The sequence below is a fragment of the Aythya fuligula genome, chromosome 1, assembly GCF_009819795.1.
Source record: "Aythya fuligula isolate bAytFul2 chromosome 1, bAytFul2.pri, whole genome shotgun sequence".
NCBI classification, from domain to species: domain Eukaryota; kingdom Metazoa; phylum Chordata; class Aves; order Anseriformes; family Anatidae; genus Aythya; species Aythya fuligula.
Window position 1 is genome coordinate 154,657,282 of NC_045559.1, and position 21,059 is coordinate 154,678,340.

Sequence of the window (21,059 nt, forward strand, 5' to 3'; positions counted from 1 at the left end):
TTTAGCCTAGAGAAGAGGAGGCTGAGGGCCTCATGACAGCCTACAATGTCCTCATGGGTGAAAGAATCACAGAATTGAAGGGGTTGGAAGGGACCTCGAAAGATCAGTGGGTCCAACCCCTCTGCCAAAGCAGGTTCCTCAGAGCAGGCTGCCCAGGAAGGCATCCAGACGGGCCTTACATATCTCCAGAGAAGGAGACTCCACAACCTCCCTAGGCAGCCTGTTCCAGTGCTCCGTCACCCTCACCATGAAGAAGTTCTTTTGCATGTTGGTGCGGAACTTCCTGTGCTCTATCTTGTGGCCATTACTCCTTGTCATGTCCCTGCAAACCACTGAAAAGAGGTTGGCCAAATTCCTCTGTCCCCGACACCTCAGGTATTTATGCACATTGATGAGATCCCCTCTCAGTCTTCTCTTCTCCAGGCTGAACAGACCCAGGTCTCTCAGCCTTTCCTCATAAGGAACATACACCAGGCACCGTATCATCTTTGTGGCCCTTTGCTGGACTCTTTCCTGGAGAACCCTGTCTTTTTTTTTTTTGTACTGGGAAGCCCAGAACTGGACACAGTACTCCAGGTGAGGCCTAACAAGGGCAGAATAGAGAGGGAGGATCACCTCCCTTGACCTGCTGGCCACACTCCTTTTAATGCACGCCAGGATCCCATTGGCCCTCTTGGCCACAAGGGCACAGTGCTGGCTCATGGTCAACCTGTCATCCAGTAGGTCCTTCTCCTCAGAGTTCCTCTCCAGCAGGTAGTCCCCCAGCCTGTACTGATACTTCAGGTTGTTCCTTCCCAGGTGCCTTTCCACTTTCCACTCTACACTTGCTCTTATTAAATTTCATTTGGTTTCTTCCTGCCCATCTCTCCAGCCTGTCCAGGTCTTGCTGAATGGTAGCACAGCCTTCTGGCATGTCAGCCACTCCTCCCAGCTTTGTGTCATCAGCGTACTTGCTGAGGGCAGACACTATTCCCTCATCAAGGTCGTCAATGAAGATGTTGAACAAGACCAGACCCAGCACTGACCCCTGGGGAACACCGCTAGTCACAGGCCTCCAGCCAGACTCTGTGCCGCTGATCACCACCCTCTGAGCTCGGCCAGTCAGCCAGTTCTCAACCCACCTTACTGTCCACTCCTCTATCCCACACTTTCTCAACTTTGGTATCAGGATTTCATAGGAGACAGTATCGAAAGTCTTGCTAGAGTCAAGGTAGTTGACATCCAGTATTCTCCCCTCATCTACCCAGCTGGTGATGCTATTATAGAAGGCAACGAGGTTGGTCAAGCACAACTTCCCCTTGGTGAATCCATGCTGACTACTCCTCATAACCTTCTTCTCTTCCAATTGCTTGGAGATGGCATCCAGAACAAGCTGCTCCAATACCTTTTCAGGGACAGAGGTGAGACTGACTGGCCTGTAGTTTCCTGGATCCTCCTTCTTGCCCTTATTGAAGACTGGAGTGACATTGCCTATCCTCCAATCTTCAGGCACCTCTCCTGTTCTCCAGGACCTTTCAAATGAGGAGCAGGCACTGACCTCTGCTCTCTGAGGACAGCAACAGGACCTGAGGGAATTGCATGGAGTTGGGACAGGGGAGGGTCAGGCTGGGTGTTAGGAAAAGGTTATTCACTGAGAGGGTAGTTGGGCACTGGGACCAGCTCCCCTGGGAAGCGGTTAGAGCACCGAGCCTGCTGGAGTCCAAGAATTGCTTGGACAATACTCTCAGACATACAGTTAGATTTTTGGGTGGAGCTAGGAGTTGGACTCAATAATCCTCATGTGTTCCTTTCAACTTGGATATTCTATGATTCTATAATTCTTTTTTCTTTTTTTTTTTTCTGTTATTGAAACAAAATTTGATTTCAGAATATCTCTGCAATTCAAAATATCTCAGTCCTTAGGGGTGCTTATCAGCTTTTATAGCTCAGAAAATACAAAGCTTAAGATTCTTTGGAATAGTACCATATGTTGACTTGGGAGTTTGCATAATACTGAGAAAAAATTATATATATTTTTTTCAGAGTATCCCCAAGATACACATTTTTTTAGATAAATAATAATTCATCTAAATAATACAAGCTGCAAAATTTACATCATTGCTATTTTACAGACACATGCTTGACCTTTTGGGTTTGTACATGTGCATATGGTACATTCAAAAATATGATTTTTTTTTAAGTATGTATCAGAGACAAGAGTCATAAGCTGTGTTTCATGGGCACCAAAGGAAGTTTCTGGCTCAGTTCCATCCATTCCACATTAACAAATTTAGATACCACCAGACACAGTGTCTGGTGGTATCACAGAGGTCTTGCTAGAGACCTCTAGCAACCTTTCATCACAGTGAAAGGGCCCATCTCTCATTGTTTCTACATAAGGAACAATGCAACATAAAGCAGGTTCATTGAGCAGCATTTGATGGAGCTCACTGAGCATGTAGTCTTTCTACAGGTAGACTTCAGAAGAGATATGAACATGATTTGTAAATTAAATTGCTTTAAGAAGTGTTTTTGTCTCTAGAGTAACATCTATCTATGAAAATTAAAGCATAAATAACTATAGACAATCAAAACATTTTTTTTTCATCTGATTTATTGCAACAGAAATACTTCGGGGTTTTATCTTATATTTTTAATATAAAACAAGTTATACCAATTGATTTCTCAAGTTTATTTTTTAATTTAATGTTTATTTTTACATATGCTAGAGAAACAGACTTTTTTCTTATCACTTACTTCTTTGAAGACATGAAGTTGAATGGCTTGTGCCTTAGCTTGATATCTTGTCCTGACTGGCTAATCAACAAGCATGCATATGTCTTCACTGAGAAATAAACACAGGTCCACTGAATCAGTTGATTTATTCTCCATGTCTTTCCTTTGAGTCTATGCATAGCATGACAATCAGAGGTCATACTACCTTTTTATCTATACAGGCCATGCTATCTAAATAGGGAGTATAATACATTCAAAAGGTAGTACAATTGTTTCTGAAATAGTTACATATATTTTGAAGGGCTGCTCTACTGCTCTAGCTAAACTTCAAGCTGACTTTCAAAATTGGTTAGTAACAGTGGAAAGGTAACTTGTGTATTCTTACAGGTCAAGATAAAAAAAAAAAAAAAAAAAAAAGTCGAGAAAGCTGGAAAAACTAAGTTAAGGAGTTAAGGTGGAAATGAATGGTATGGTAAAGAATTCAGGGAGAAAAAGCATTTCTGCTGGTAATACAAAATGAAAAATGGTCAAGTTCTGTGTGATTTGACAGCTCTCATTTTATTATAAGGCCAAAGGCAACCAAAATCTGGTTTGGAAAGTTACGTGTCTAAGAGGTAAAAACCATTTGCCTTGGAAAAGGCATGTACATGAAAAAGGATCAATAGAGAAATAAAGCTCATTTTCTGAAACTGATGCTTGCTTTAGTCAGTTTGGCACCTCATGTAAAATTTTAATTGGAATAAAATGAATCCAAGAGTGGTTCAGTTGCCTAAGAAAAGTCTTTGAGTGCCATTTTAGATGCCCTGGGGTGTCCACATGGCTTCCAGCTGTCTCTCTGGAAAGACATCAAAGGAAAATTTATAGACACCACAGGGACCGTTAAAACGAAAATTGCCTATTTTCAAGCTTATATAGCATTATTTAATGTCTAAAAAAGGAAACAAACAAAAAAAAAAAAAAAAGAAAAAAGAAAAGAAGATTCTTGAATTCTTGAATACACATAGACATCTATCATCTTTACTTTGTGTGAAGCATATTTGATGCCTACACGTCTAACTTGGAATTATATAAAATTTTGAAATCATCAAACCCAAATCTTAGGCAATGCCTTGTAACTTGTGACACCTTCTGCTCAGAATTGGCCTAGGAATCACTGTTCTAGTGACAATACAGTGTTCTTGAAACACAATATTAAAAAATAAATCACTATTTCTTTGAACTTTAGTCCGGTAATTATGATGGATGAATTAGCAGAAAGTGTAATTATGGCCCTTTGTGCATTTGCTTCCCCTAAAATATTAGTGGTAAGCCTACCTGTCTCATAATTGTTAATGCAAAGTTAAATTAATTTGTTAAATACCATAATAAGATATGTGATATTATTTTTACATTATTATTTACAGAAGTATTGAGGCCACTTCAGAGAAGTGGAAAGAAATATGTAACAGGTGTTCCTTAGAGTCACTGAGGAAAGACAGACACTTCTAGAGCTTCAGAATAGAAGCCTATTGCAAGAGTTCTCAACTGTTTTTTAATCAGAGGAGGAATCTGGGTAATTAGCTGCTTGAGACTAGCTATAGCCCTGTTGATCATGTATATACTAATACATAAAAGACTAACCTAAACCAGAGATTGCCCGTGCTGACCTTCTGGCAGCAAATGCCCTGGCATAGGCCTGGCCTGTCTGGTTTACATGCTGTCTGGAAAGTTCAAGGGATAGTACTTAGAATAAGTTATTCTCCATGGACAGCTTTGGAGCTTTGCACAAGACTGCTTCAGGCTGGGATCTGCCACCCTTCCCAGTACTCCAACATTATTCTAGCAGGTTTTGTACCTCCAGGTGTTCCAGCATGCTTCATGCTGTAACATATCCAGAACATTCTGCATATGTCTTACTTCAGTTTCATGTTATGCAACTATCAATGTCATGACCTACATGACCTACTCTCCTTATATTACATTAAACATTGTGAAATTACAATACACACAAATGATATTAATCCTTTCTTATGTCCAGAGTTGGTTCAGGGTTAGATTCTATGAAGGGGGAACTGTTTTTTCTTCAAATTCAGGGCCAGAATAGAGCCCATGGACCTTATCTGTTAGCAGAATGATTAACCACTGTTTATACTCTTTTTTAGCTTCCTGTCTGCTCTCTTCTTGACAAAGCCTCATCATTTGTTTTATGCCTGTGCTGCCATGTTTATAATGTGATTTAAAAATTTGCGCTGCACTGATTTCAGATCTTGTGAAGATGTTTCTAGGGCCATGTCCAAAAATACTGTTGTCAGTTATTCCTAAATAATTCACCTGAAGCTTTCTTCCTCTAAAGGTTTGATTTGGTCCCCAAACTATTTTAAATATAAAGCTGTGGTCATGCATATTCACAATATCTCTTAGGTTTCTGTTTTGAGAATAAATGTATAGATATCTATTAGAAATCAGTAACAGAAATAGTATAATTTATCAAGATTATTTTAAAAGGCTCAAGAGACATACACTTCAATTTTTTCTTCATAATATCTCTTTTCCTATGTATAAATAATAAAATATAAACTAATAATAACATTATATAAAATACTAAATATGTAAATAATATAAATGCATATGTATTTTTACATGTATATATTTATGTGTGTGTAATCACAATGGATCTACCAGAACACAACACTGCCACCTTTTCTTATTGTATTTTTATGAAAGAAATAAGCATACCACCCTGAAAAATGACAAGACACAAGTTGCACCCTGTAATTCTTCCAAAACACAGTTTCCCTATTTTGCTCTGAAATCTTGTCTTCACAGCTTGAGCAACCATTATTGATAATCCTGTTAAGCTGCATATACTTCATGCATGACAATCTCTTCAGTGTTTCCCTTCCATCTGGGATTTCTTAATTTGAATTTATCTGAAACTCAGTGTCAGCTTGTAGCTCAAGAGGATGCATCATCTTTAACATCCTTCACCTAATACCAAACATGACTCTTCTCCTTGGCGTTTGTTGTTTTTCTTTTTAAGACCTTAAGACAGATGAAAAAATTATTGTTTTTTAAACTGAAATGCATTCTGTTTACTGAATTTCAAAGATAGAAGTGTAAAGGCTTTATGCATGTTAAACGCAAATGCATGTTAAATGACTAAGACTTATTTACGACAAACTTCTAATAGAGTGAAATCATGTTTGTCCTTATTGGAGATAAAAAGTTAAGATAGGACAAAGAGATATGGTAGCCACTTTTCTTTGCTGATCAAAACTCAGATAAAACATATAATTTCTTCTTTGGAATTTTTGTGCATTTTGAGAGGTACTTTTTGCTACATTCTTTTATTGTCACAATGGTGCAGTTTTACAAAACTTTACCGTTAGAGATCCAACTGCTCGTTTGTTTTGCAAGCCTTTCTGATAAGAAAATGGTTCTGCAGGATAAGTAACAGCAGGGATTGTATTTTTATTACTTGTGAAGTACCAGTGCCTTGCCAGAACAGCCTGAACTTCAAAGCCAGACTAAAAACACTATACACAGTTTATTTGTTTGGAAGATACAAAAAATAAAACCAGAGCTGGAGTTGCTACAATGGTATTTCAAACAAGCTATTGTGACAGCCAAGTATTTGTCAAAGGCCGAATAAGCTTTTCATCACAAAACTATTCTTCTGTTCCTGAAGTTAGTAATTGATCGCTAACTTGACTGTTTTATTGCTACTCAAACTGTCATACTGTATCCAGAGCACAGAAAAAAGAAAAAAAATCTATTCCATCCTTTTATTTTCTTTAATAAGCAAGGCTTCTAATAGTTGCCTAGTCTTAAATTCCTGTCAGGCTCCTTTAATTGTTTTTTGACCTACATACTATTATGGGCCTGATTAACAATTCCCCAGTCAAAGTTGCAAAACATTCTTCTTTGTGTTCAATAATTTAGAGATCCATGTGGGAGATGTATTGTTGCTCATGGTCTCAGTGTGAATTTAGTTCATTCTGTGCATGTATTCTTGAGATTCATTTGAGACAAAGTAATTTCAAATAAAAAATAAAATAAAATAAAATAAAATAAAATAAAATAAAATAAAATAAAATAAAATAAAATAAAATAAAATAAAATAAAATAAAATAAAATAAAGAGCTTCTAATATATACCCAAAGAATGCAATGAGTCTGTAAATTGTATTTCTCTTTCACTGTTAAAGAAAACTACAAATTCATTTGTCAGGTATATTGATAATTAGCAAAATGGCGTGTTTGTTCTACCGGAAGCATTTAGGACTAAATATTAGCACAATTACTTTGAACCATGTAGTCAGAGTGCTTTATGCTATTGAGTTGTAACGGGCAGTCTTGAGACGAGCATTCCGATTCCTGAACAAGTCACAGAAGATGACGTAACATTTACTTCCCTCCTTTTCTACTGCCAGGAATAAAGGAGGAAAGTAGGAAAAGCATCCTGAACACAAAATACTGAAGTGTTGTGTTTAGAGGTTTCTAAGGCCAAAGGTCTCTCCAAGCCTAATTGGCCTGTAAATCACTTTGTTTCAGTAGCCTCAAGAAAAACAGAGCAATGCGTGCAGCTTAAAGTCCACTCAACATTTTCCCATGGGAACAAATGCCCTTTTTGAAAGCCTAGCAGGTCATTGGTCTTACAGGACCTTAATGACTTCAGCCCTGGTGTCTACTTCTTGATTCTTCCTAAATCAGAGACCCTACCATAGCAAGAACCTTCTGCTTTCCTGAAAACATTTTCCTTTCCACACAGAAAATTGCTGGCTTGGATTCAGATGTGTTTTAAATGTAGGGAATGCTTTTAGATTGTGCCTCAATTTCTTTGCAGTTTATGCCTTAAATATAAACACCAGAAAATATTATATGTGTGATCACTGTCCTCTTATGTGATTCCAGTGATTGATTCATAAGGTTGGACAATTTCTTTCACAATTTGTTGGAAAGGAACCAAGAGTGCTGTAGCCGAAACTGCTCCTAAGTACACTGGCATAAGAAAAATCTGGAGAAACACATGGTACTGTGGACAAAGTTTTCCTCAAAAAATGCATACACAAAGTTTAAGTCAAGGTGTTTCAGCTAGTTTGCTGATGACCTTAGCTAGCTGTTTGGCAACTTAAAATAGTAGCTTTAGAATTACTTAATGAACATCCTAAGACTGAAGATGAGGGAACAAGTTCACTGATAAACCTGAGACCTGTTCTTTACAGCCACGGAAATTTATGTCTCAGAACAGACATTTAAGGAATAAATGCACATTTAGCCAGATGTCTGATGCTTTGCAAGTCAGTTTTCCTTCAGGGAGCTATGTTGAAATCCATTATAAATATTCACCCTCAGACATGTCTGTAGATAAATTAACAAAATCCATTAGGTAATTACTTTTTGCAAAAATCATATGAACTATTTTCATCACCAAGAAGACAAGAAAATGTTTATAAAATATGTTCCTTGTGAATAATGTGTGAGCAGCAAAAATTGGCTGAAAAGTTCTTTTAAACAATTTCTACAGCATAACATGAAAGCTGAAGAGTATTTGTTTCATACATTATTTTATATTCTTAGTTTTCTTCAATGTTTAAAAGTGTAATGTGTATCTTTTATTGTTTACTTTTGTGTAAACTACAATTATGAAAATGCATTTGGTCCTTAGCATTGTTTCCCTACATTGTGACAGAAGCAAATTTGCCACATTTTAAACAAAACAAAAATTCACATCTAGCATGGTTACAGGGACTCTAATGCTATTTATGGAATCTAAGGGGACACAAAATAAATAAGATATAAACTTCAGAGTCAATTTTAAACTCAGCAGATAGATTATATTAATAAAATTTAGACCCTATCAGATAGACATTATCAATGCAAAGGTTATCAAGATGTTGTTTGAATGTTTATATTAAAAGCCCCAAACAGAATGCAAATTATAGGAACTGTTAAAGAAAATGAGTGAAAAAATCAGCATGCGATGTACTTTTATGTCAAGGTTATAAAAGCTCTCCCATTTATGTACTATATTCACTATGTATCTGCAATAAATTATATGCAATTTAATTTAATCTAAAACACACATTATAATTTCTGAAGCTAATGAAGGATCTGGGGAAAAAAAACTTCAGAGAGCACATAGAAATTGGCAAGAAAGCACTAGGGGTCTTAAACTACATAAGAAAGTGAACTGTAATTGCTAAAGATTTATCTAAATGTTTAGTCAAGGTAAATGATGAAGATGACAAGCTCAAAGGACTTTCCTACCTATTAGGTTTAAAAGTTGTTTCAGATCATGACAGTGTTGGACAAGATCAGTTTGGAATAATAACAATAATAATACATTTTATTCAGTTACATACTAAGAAAATACTTAGTCCAACAAGTTTCAAGTTTCAGTTGATGTTTTGAAAAAACAAAACAAAACAAACAAAACAAACAAACAAACAAACAACAACAACAACAACAAAATGTTGTTGAGCTCTTCACAGTATTAACCAAAAATGTTATTGAGCTCTTCATAGTATTTCTTTTCATGGGAGACAATCTAAAAATTTTCAGACTGTATTAAGTGTATCAGATTTGCACGGCAAGTTCCTGGTTGCAGGGGGGGCCGCAGGGGTGGCCTCTCTGAGAAAAGCCCAGAAGCTAACCAGAGCCAAGCCAATAAGAGATGTTGTTTACAGTTCTTGAGAGCAGATTTAAGAAGGAAAAAAAACAAACAAACGAACAAAAAAAAAAAAACCTGCTGTGCCACATGAGCTGGGAGAGTGAGAAGTGGGAACCAGCCCTGCAGACCCCAAGGTCAGTGCAGAAGGAGAGCAGTAGGTGCTCCAGGCACCAGAGTAGAAGTGCCCCTGCGACCTGTGGAGGGGTGGAGAACCCTGGGGTGGTGGAGAACCCTGCAGCCCATGGGTCCCACATGGAGTGGATCTCCATACTGCAGCCTGTGGAGGAGCCCCCAGTGGAGCAGGTGGATGTGGCCTGGAGGAGGCTGCAGCTCATGGAGAGCCCCTGCAGGAGCAGGACCTGGGCCAGAGCTGCAGCCCATAGGGGACCCATACTGGAGCAGTTTGCTCCTGGGGGTTGGACCTCGTGGTATGGAGCCATGTAGGAGCAGTTCTTGAAGAGCTGCATCTGTGGGCCACCCCTGCAGGATCATTTCAGGCATGACGGCATCCTGTGGGAGGGACGCCACGTGGAGCAGGGGCAGAGACTGTGAAGAACTGGTGGACACAAAGCCTTAGGGACTGTCCGCAGCTCTCATTCCTGTGGGAGCGTGGCCATGGGGGTTGGCAAGTCCCATGGTTGGTGATAACATCAGACTCTTAATGATTAGGCCATCAGGAATGTAAAGAATTTAGAGGGAACAAAGAAGGGTGATTCAGGAGACCCTGTCTGGGACTACTAGTTCTCCAGCCCATAAGACATGGAAGTTGCTGGGTGTTTGCTGTTGCTGGGGAAAGTTGTTTGACCAATGAATGGTTAGTGGAAAAGTACTGCTGTGGGGCGAATGGGATAGGAAGGGATCCTGTCTTCAATAAGCAGATGAAGTTATGCCCTCAATATGAGGAGGAGTTGAAGTTATGTCATCAATAAAGTAGTAGCAGTTACTGATCCTAAAAGAACCCTGGTGTCTGTGTGGTCATTACACGATACATTCCCTGTTCCCCTGCACTGCTCAGGGGGAGGAGGTAGAATAGGGTGGATGGGGGTAAAGATGTTTTTATTCTGATTGTAGTTTCTCACTGTTCTAGTGTGCTTGGTTAAGGATGATGATGGTGATGATGATGATGATGACGACGATGATGATGATGATGATAATGATAATGTTTTTATAAATATATTAATGGCAAGAGGAGGTTCAAAGAGAATCTCCCTCCTTTACTGGATGCAGGGGGAAACATGACTACTAAAACTAAGGGAAAGGCTGAGGTTCCTAATGCCTTCTTTGCATCTGTTTTTACTAGTCAGACCAGTTGTCCTCAGGGTACTCAAACTCCCAACCTGGAAGTCTGGGATGAGGAACAGAAGAATTCCCCCACAGTTCATGTGGGAACACTTAGAGACCTGCTGCTCCACCTGAACTGTCACAAGTCCATGGGGCCAAATGAGATCCACCCAAGGGTGCTGAGGGAGTTGGTGGATATGATTGCTGGACCATTTTGCATCATCTATATCAGGGAACATGGTCATCCAGGAAGGTCCCAGAGATTTGGAGATGTGATGTCCATCTTGAAAGGTCATAAAGAGAACCCAGGGAACTACAAGCCTGTCAGCCTGACCTCAGTACCAGGAAAGGTGATGTAACAGGTCATCTTGAATGCAATCACACAGCATGTGTGGGAAAACATGAGGTTCATGCCCAGTCAGCACGGATTCATGAAAGACAAATCCTGCCTGACCAACCTCATCTCCTTCTATGACCAGGTAACCCACCTGGTGGATGAGGGAAAGGCTGTTGATGTCGTCTACTTAGACTTCTGCAAGGCCTATGACATGATCACCTATAGTACTCTATTGGAGAAGCTGGCAGCCCATGGCTTGAACAGGTACACTCTTTGCAGGGTTAAAAACTGGCTGGACAGCTGAAGAATTGCTGGAAAGCTGTGCAGAGGATAAGGATCTGCGGGTGTTGGTCAATGCTCATCTGAACATGAGATGGCAGCATGCTCAGGTGGCCAAGAAGGCCAATGGCATCCTGGCTTGTATCAGGGATAGTGTAGCCAGCAAGGCCAGAGAGGTGATCGCTCCCCTGTACTCTGCTCTGGTGAGGCTACACCTCAAGTGAGAGGTTGAAGGGGGAGTGAGAGCAACTGTGGTTGAGTTCAGCAGCTCAGCAGGGAAAAACCACCACAGAATTAATTAATTAATTAATTAAAACATAAAATGGAATTTAAAATATTAATTGAAGAGAAAGGTGAATATCTGAATTAAAACCATGACTTTATGAGATTAAATGCTGATTAAATGTTGAACAGGTTTTCAAAAACAAACAAAACCAGACAATACTTATTTAAAAATTATTTTATTAGAGAAAAAAAAAGAAAAATAATAAAACAAAAAACCTTCCAATTTCCTTACACATTTTTCCAAGAGAACCTACATGACAAAGTATTCATAATTTTGAATTCTGCTGCTTAGAAAGAATACACTATGTAGAAAATACATAGTTTCATCCATATTAAAGTGCATTCTCTATTGTCTTGTGCACTTTACGTTTCCTGTGAATATTTTAACAGTGACTGTACATTTGTACAGTTGGAATGGGTGGTCACCTATTCCTGAGGCTATTTTTAGAATACATTCCTGTCTTTACAGATGGAGAAAGGAAAGGAAAAGGGGAAGGGGAAGGGGAAGGGGAAGGGAAGGGAAGGGAAGGGAAGGGAAGGGAAGGGAAGGGAAGGGAAGGGAAGGGAAGGGAAGGGAAGGGAAGGGAAGGGAAGGGAAGGGAAGGGAAGGGAAGGGAAGGGAAGGGAAGGGAAGGGAAGGGAAGGGAAGGGAAGGGAAGGGAAGGGAAGGGAAGGGAAGGGAAGGGAAGGGAAGGGAAGGGAAGGGAAGGGAAGGGAAGGAAAGGAAAGGAAAGGAAAGGAAAGGAAAGGAAAGGAAAGGAAAGGAAAGGAAAGGAAAGGAAAGGAAAGGAAAGGAAAGGAAAGGAAAGGAAAGGAAAGGAAAGGAAAGGAAAGGAAAGGAAAGGAAAGGAAAGGAAAGGAAAGGAAAGGAAAGGAAAGGAAAGGAAAGGAAAAAGAGATATAAAAAAGAGATATAAAAAAGAGATATAAGGTAGATAAAACATAGCATTTATCAGTGTGCCTTTAGGGATAACTGACAGCTTCAACCACGATGGAATTACCCTTGTCAAAACAGGTGGTATTAGTAGTGATCAATGTTGAAATTGTAGAGGTATTTGACTGAGTTCTCCAAGAACAGTATCTAATATTTTTTCCTCTGTTATTCACTTACAAAGAGTGGACTTTGCAGGTAACCAGATCCTTGGCAGTAGCTACATTAGATATGGTTCAACCTCATTTAAAACTCAGTAATGTTTCCAGGCACAACTAGTCAAAGCCATCAGCACCAGAGCTCCAGAAAAAGAGCGTCTGAGAATTCACCTTTGGTAACACAGCTACTGTTGTCCAATACTACTGTTTGAAACAGGACCCTATAAGATGACATCCTAAATTGCCATGCTCCATCCCCTATCAAGAAACTTGTTTCTTAAAAAAAAAAAAAAAAAAAAAGGAGGTAATATTCATGACTGTTGGGATTTATTTAAAATATGAGGTATATTCTTGTGATTTTTTTTTTTTTTTAAATCAAGTTTCTTCTTCATTTTTCAGAGAGAGGAAACAATTCTTATGGTTTCCCTTTCCCCCATCTTCAGACATTCAAGAGCTGTTCTGAAGATTTCCTCTTTAAAAACCTTATTGAACACGAAAGAATTGGGCAGAGTGAAACTTAATGAAATATAATGAGAGCAAATGTAGAGTCCTGCATCTGTGCAAGAACAACCCCAGATACCAGTATAAGTTGGGGACTGCCCTGCTGGTAAGCAGTGAAGGGGAGAGGGACCTGGGGGTCCTGGTGGACAGCTGCATGACCATGAACCAGCACTGTGCCCTTGTGGCCAAGGCCAATGGCATCCTGGGGTGTATCAGAAGTGGTGTGCAAGAGAGGTTCTCCTCCCCCTCTACTCTGCCCTAGTGAGACCACATCTAGAATATTGCGTCCAGTTCTGGGCCCCTCAGTTCAAGAAGGACAGGGAACTGCTTGAGAGAGTCCAGCGCAAGGATGATTAAGGGAGTGGAGCACCTCCCTTACAAGGAAAGGCTGAGGGAGCTGAGTCTCTTTAGCTTGGAGAAGAGGAGATTGAAACCTTATTAATGTTTATAAACATGTAAAGGGCAAGTGTCTGGAGGATAGAGCAAGCCTCTTCTTGGTGACTCTTTTTTAAAAGTGCAAACAAACTTCTTGAGACTAAGATATGAGACTTCCATGCTAGATGGAACATCGAATTTGAAGAGGGTCCAAAGCTGTGTCCTGCCCAATTGAAGTTGAAAATAAGTACACTTCAAATGCCATAGAACCAGTAAAAAAAGCATGTGTTATAAAGGTTAATTCTTTAAATGTAAGTAATATATATATATATTTAAAAAAAAAAAAAAAAAAAGAACAAAATTTTCAATTTTTTATTTTATTGATACTTGACCACAAAGTGCATTTGCAGCTGGAGTATTAAAGAACTGGTCATAAATCTCATTGTGATATGCAACAGTATCTTCAATAATACTTTCCAAAAAGAGCTCTGCAGAAAGCTTTTTATTCAGTGAGCGTTTCATGGACAGACTTATTTACAGCAAATTTTTCTATCTATTGAGAGAATTGTCAATAGTTTGAGGACAGAAGGCACAGAGGGAACAAAATGCATAGAAAGACACATATATTTGTCACAAGAGAAAGAGAAGTATAAAAACATCTTCAAAATTCTTCAGAAATAAATTAATCCCCTTTTTCCCCTTCCATCTAGTGTTACAACTCAGACGTCTTAGTGGAGTGGAATGTTGTAATAGTTATCATGAGCCTGGTCTAGTTAACAGAACTGTTAGTATAAGCCCCTGAAATTTAACCAACTTTTTGCTGTGGCAGAGGTAAACAAAATATGATCAACCATCTTCTCCAAACAACAGAAAATTGGTATGCTCAAGGAGATACATAGCTGAACTACAAAAAACAACCAGTTGATCATCATGAAGTGCAATCATATCTGGGAAAGTCCAAAGCAACAAGACTGTGAGCACCAACAGCAAAAGCAAATCAGTTAACAGTGCATTTGATCAGACTAACCATCAATGAGATACCCTCTACCCAATCCTGCAGATGAGGACACTTAAGGATACCCACAGTAACTGAGAAAAGCCAAAGAATGACACTCCATAGGGGACCCAGAAAAAGGAGAACATGTGAGTCTCTGAGGGGCCTCATGGTTCAGGATGCACTAGGACCTGTATTATCTCTTTAAAACCCCAACAAACCCTATGACACTACAACTGCACACACCAGACCACTGCAGTAACCTCCCAGACTGCCTCCAGTCAGAATTCTCTTCTGACTGCATCCTCTCTCCCATGAAACATGAACACTATGTAATTTGTAAAACTTTGTATGCCTGTGATTGTGATTTAAGTGTTTTGACATTCAACTCCATTTAGCATTCACACTATGGTTTGCTCTAGACCACAAGAATAAGGTTTATGTTAATTTATTTTTTTTTCCTACACGAGCAAGAAAACAAGAAGGGAGTTTTTAAAATTAAAAGTTCAAGTTTTGGTCCCCTGCTACATCACAAAACATATCCATGAAGTTCCTGAGAGTCTCTGCTCTTACAATCCACTTGAATGGATGAAAAAACAAGACTGAGCAGGGACATGGGATGCATGTCTGTATGCTCGCTAGAACAGTCCTCTGGATAATCACAACTGCTTCTGCATCTTACCCATGCTACAATGTAGATGTAGGTATGCAAGCCTAATCTTGCAGAAGGGATCTTATCACACTGCTCAGGGCTAGACACATTAAAGCAGTCCAGGCATTTTTCTGTTGCCCAGCACTTTTCCTGGATCTCTTGTGGGACCAAGATGTAATAATTATTTCATGTATTTTTCTAAATGGTCTGGGAGCAGTGTGCTGAAGCCTAACAAGCTGAGTTATACCACATGAAACAGAGAACAAGTATGATATTCTGGAAATATGGCATGACAAAACAATGTATTTTTTAAGGCCTAGAGGTACTTGTGAACTAGAGACACCAGTCTTAGTCTTGTCTCATTTGTATTGACTGTAAAAGCTACTCAGGAACAAATTATCCTAAAATTCGTTTGGTGTTTTGTATCAATGAGAAAATAAGTGTTTCTACTCCAAAAATTATTCCAGGGACCCAGTTATCTGACACATCTGATTTTACCAGAACAGTTTGGAATTGAAAAGATATATGGGTATTTTATACATCATCATAAATCCTTGAGATTTTGCCCATGCAGACATAGCACATAATTTCATTGTGCTTGAAAGACAATCTCACTCCCATGGAACAATGTCTTATGCACATCTACCACACTAAATCTGCTATGCTTGATGCCCTCAGACTATGAAATCTTCTAGCAATCCTGCATAACTACTAGGTTAACATGTTAAATAATTATCTTTCCATCTCAAAATAATGTTAGACATTCAAGGCCACATCCATACTGTCACTACCTACATCATTTTGTACTCCATAGAATAATTTAGGTTGGAAAAGACCTTCAAGATCATCAAGTCCAACTGCCAATCAGACCAACTGAATGCCATCACTAGGCCATGTCTCTTAGTGCCACATCCATGCATAAATACCTTAAATGTCTCGAGGGATGAAGGGATTTTAAAAGTAACCATATAGATTAAATCAATGTACAGAAGCACTTAAGAAGCAATTTAAAAATACCAACATGCTTATTAAAGCCTAATAAAGAAAATATGAAGAAGCAAACCATGTTTATCATGTTTTTAGAATCTATATTAGCATTTAACAGTTTGGCTATATGGAAGAAAATATTATTCAGTGAACTGAAGCATCACAAACATCCAAACACACTGGAAATGCAACAGTGAAACTAATCTAACAAGTAAATTCTCCAACAGATGTGACATTTTAAAAGATTAATTTAATTATTTAAATAGCCATTGGAAATTGAAGATGTTAGAACTTTTTCTGCTGCATTTAGTATCACACTGAAGTTTCTGACATTAGTTAGTTGTAATCACACTTTTAAAGGAAATGTTTCTCAATTTGTGTACAAAGTAAGGAAACTGATGCCTCTGAAATTATATCCCGTGGATGTATTTATATATTTGATAACAACTTATTACATAATTATGAAGTAAACTAATAAAATGTGCACTTTCCTTATCTGTAACTTCACTGACATACACATGCTATATTAAGGAGTTTGGATAGGTAGTAACAAGAATATCAAGGCTGGGACAAAAATATTTGGAGTGGTGCAAGTTTATTCTTTATTTTTCTTGCTTGGTGGTTAAATTGAAAGTTTATTTTATGAAAAAGCATAAGCCATAGAAATGTTCTGATCCATACTTCTGATCTGTACTTAAATGCAAAATTCTTCAGTAATGAGAGCACACAGTGATGTCACCAAAATATGAAATTTGTTCTCTGAAGACCTCAATGTGCCTTTATGTTAATTCCTTGAAAGCTGAAAATGCACATGTAGGGTTCTTTTGACCAGAAATATTTTGATCTGTTTAGACAAGTTAATGCTGCATCTGTTTAACAAAATCCTGCTTAACAAATTTAATTTCCTTTTACGATAAGATCACCCCTATCTAGTCAACCAAAGGAAGCCAGTTAATGTAATCTTTTTTGGATTTCAGTAAAGCTTTTGATATGGTTTCTCATAGGATTGATTCTACTGGAATAAATGTCCAGCATAAAGCTAGGTAAAAACAAAACTGGCAAACAATTGGCTGATGGGTAGGGATCAAAGGGTTATAGTAAATGGGGTTAAATCAGGCTGGCAACCCATTACCAGTGGTGTCCCCCAGGGCTCCATTTTAGGGCCAGTCCTTTTCTATGTTTTCATAAATGGTTTGGATGGAGGTGTAGAAGGTGTTTGGAGTAAGTTTGCTGATATTACTAAACTGGGAAGAGCTGCTGACTCTGACAAGGGTGGAAAGGCCTTGCAGAGAGATCTGGACAGATTGAAGAGCTGGACAATCTCCAACCATAGGAAGTTTAACAAGAGTAAGTGCTGGATCCTGCTCCTGGGAAGGGGCAACCCTGGCTATACGTACAGACTGGGTGACGAGACACTGGAGAGAAGCCCTGCAGAGAAAAATCTGGGGAAATCTGGTAATGGAAGTGACTTATTTTTTTTTTCTTCTGTCTTCCCTTCTCCTTCTCTCATCTATTTATCCAACAACAACAACAACAAACAACAACAACAACAACATAATAATAATAATATAAAACTGACAGCTTAGCTTGGATAATGGGAACACTACACAGTGTCCCAGTAAAAATGCAAGCTAAAGCTTATGCTGACTGTGCAAAGACCTATCCTAACCTATTCTTCTTGTTATCAACTTATTATGAGAACTCGGTGTGTGAACTGGAGCTTGGTATCAGGTGTCTCTTGGTATGATGTAGAGTTTAAGCAAGGGATAATAGAAATTGCCTTGAAAATATTGTTGATAACAGAGGACCAAGACCTATAAACAAGCCACAGATGGTCAATTAATTACTGGTCGCTGAAGAAACACAATTTTCACGGTGGGGAAAAGACTGCTTTCAGCATACGAAAGAAAAGAAGCTGATAAGCAAGAAAAACCAGTACCTGTCATATTATCTTCTTTATGGAGTGCATATTCCAGGGTGCAGAGAGTGAAAACTGCCTAGAAGCTCAAACATCCTCTAAAATGACAGGATTTGGAATCGGGTGGGGTGATGTGGGTACTGTTAGGGGGTGAGGAGTGAGGTGCAGAAAAGAGGAAATAATTATTACAGGTACTGTTCTGCACAACCAATATAGGATTGCTGGAGTTCCAAGGCTGCTGTCTGCTTTCCCTGCCTGTTCCAAGAGTAGAAGTTCACTCTCTCTCTTGCTGCTTGTCTGATCCAGAAGCTCTTCTCTCCTTAAAATAATCTTTTGACCTGATAAGGCAACTGTCCAGAATTGTGTATGGAGGTGTGTGTATTTCTGTCTTTCCCTGCCAAATGTTATGTATATCTCCTCTGTAACACTCTAAACCTTTATTATACATAAACACAAATAAGACATTTTGTTTCCTCATTTGCTCTTTATTTGACTCTATGTCACTCAGTTCACGTACCCTTGTATTACACAGTTTGACACTGACTAGGCTATTTTACATCCCCGAAAACACATTTTGATGACTCTTAACACCAGTCCAAATATTCAACATGTTATATGCAAGGAATTTATCAGGAGTGGATGGCTACCTATATCTGTCAGTCAGTTTAGTATTTTGTAGTCAGTGGTCTAGTAATGAGTTTAACCATTATTACCTTATGTCTGTCCCTGATCAACTTTGAATCAGCTCACCTTCATAAATGGTTCTTTGCAAGTGAGGGGTCAGTCAGAAGACAGAGCTTGTTCTGTTGCTGATGGAAGCTTTTCCTCTCTCTGAGGACTAAAGAAGATAACGTCTCTGTAAGGTTAAGAGATCTTGATAGACTTCACAAGTCTCTTTGTTTTAAATCTGTTTTTCCTGTATTTAATAAATCTGACTTAAAAAATTTGACTCTTACATAGGTATTTCAGCAGTTTACTTCCAAGGGCATAACAAGCTTTAAACTACAAAGTAGAAACGTGAAATAAGTGCTAAATGACACAGTCAAAGGGCATGGGTAGAATTTGTCTTTACCTCAAGGAAATGTTATGAAAAATGCAAGAGCAGATTTCACTCTATAGGAAATGACAACAGCATCATTGAGCTGTTAAGAGAAGTAAGATGCCTGGTTTGTAGAAAATTCTCCTGCTAGCTTCTAGTCAATAAATATTTTTGCTTTTATTATGTTTTCCCTTTTTCTTGTTTCTGAGATGAAATATCTTCCCAAGATTGAATAGGGTAAAAATTCCCAATAGTGAAATCTATTACATGGTGACATAGTCTCAAAAGGGAAGTAGTAGAAGCTTTATTGCTAGGTACATTTAAATCTAGATGAGACAAAGCACTGGAAAATATACTTTAGGGAACAATCAACTGAGTACATGAAATAGAAGACCAAATAGGTATTTTCAACTTTAATTTCTACCATTAACATCCATGTTATGGTACGAATTGAAGGTTATTCAGAGATTAATGAGTTACAGTGCTGCTAGATGAGACATTCATTATGTAAAAAATCTGTATTTCACAACATTGTGCTCATTATTATAGATTCTAGGGTTAGTAATTTAACCACACTTAAAAGGATGCATACATTAATAAGGATTGAGCTGCAGCCAAAAATATCCACCTGATTCTAAGTGGTTGCTTTTCACATAGCAACTAGAAAATCACATTACTAATCTGGCCTTTCCTCATAATCATAGATGTTGCCAAGGAATAGCAATTCAAAGAACATGTCAATGAATAACTCTCCTCGTGTTTTAATAGTTTAAAAATGGATAACAGAGACAGAAACAAGAAGACAGAACACTTCTGGCTGACGAATATCTATGTAATAAAGGGTTTTTATTTATTTATTTATTTATTTGTTAAGTTGTAGAACTGGAATGCTTATATTGCTACAGACTACAATTAAGCAATATAAAGGGGGGATATGGTATAGATTTTATTCTTCTTTAGATTCCTTTTCACAAATATAGCTAATTCAGATACAAGTGAGCACTCCTGACACAACTGAAGGAATTTCACAAACACTCTCTACTAAATAAGAGGCCTATCTTCCTATCCTTGGCACTTAGAACAGAGTGAAATGGATATACATGTAAGCCTTACATTTCAGTTTCAGATCCAGAAACTAACTTCCCCTGTGTCTTGAAGACACTTTATTTTGTTGCTTTATTTGTGGCTAAAAGTGATGGGCACTTGGAATCTTTGCTTTTGAGTCTGTTTTGTCACTAGACTTTCCTTTTGATCCCTCTGCTCATAAAAGATGTAACCCTATATACGAAAAGTGGCAACCAGGAAAATCAGTCTTGCCTTTTTGGTGATGTGTAGTCAGAATTATTATAGCTTCAGGTGAGTAGTAATTCTTGAGCATGTTATACGAGGAGACAGATGGGTAAAAATCAGTGCAATGCAGTACCTTTATAATGACTCTGGCAGTGAGAGTGTGAAACCATAGAAACAGCTACCTATAGCCTTCCTAACATTAGAGAAGATCCATAGCATGTAAAACCTCCTCTAAATCACGCAGGAAAGCTTCAATGTTTAATGTAGAACACTGCTGGCAGAATGTTGAAGATAGGACTAGAAAAGATGTGGACACATGCCAGCTTCAGTGACAACATAGAAAGTAATACAGACCATAGATATAACGTGGAGGAGGAAAAGACAAGAGGAAGCAAGGAAAGGATTAAGCTAATTTTTCCTATAGGTTGCTGTCTTTTTGGCATCTAAAAGGAGGTCAACAGTACAGAAAGAATGTGCTGTTCTTACAGGACAGAGAAGACGAAAAACTTTGGATGGACTTGAATTAGTGTTTTGAAGCTTTCAGGCATATGTTGACCTGCCCCTGGTCCCATGTTAGCCTTGCAGCTGCATAGCTCATTTGGCAGGCCAGCTAATATCTTTGCCTTTAGCTTTTGCACTTTTGCACACATCTCTTTTCCTTACCAT

General features: G+C 38.4%; 1 protein-coding gene across 1 annotated transcript in view; it reads right to left on the reverse strand.

The window, feature by feature from the left end:
* The window catches only part of GPC5 (glypican 5), a 771,981-nt gene that overhangs the window by 134,932 nt on the left and 615,990 nt on the right, over positions 1-21,059 (reverse strand). The gene's annotated exons all lie outside the window — the stretch shown is intronic.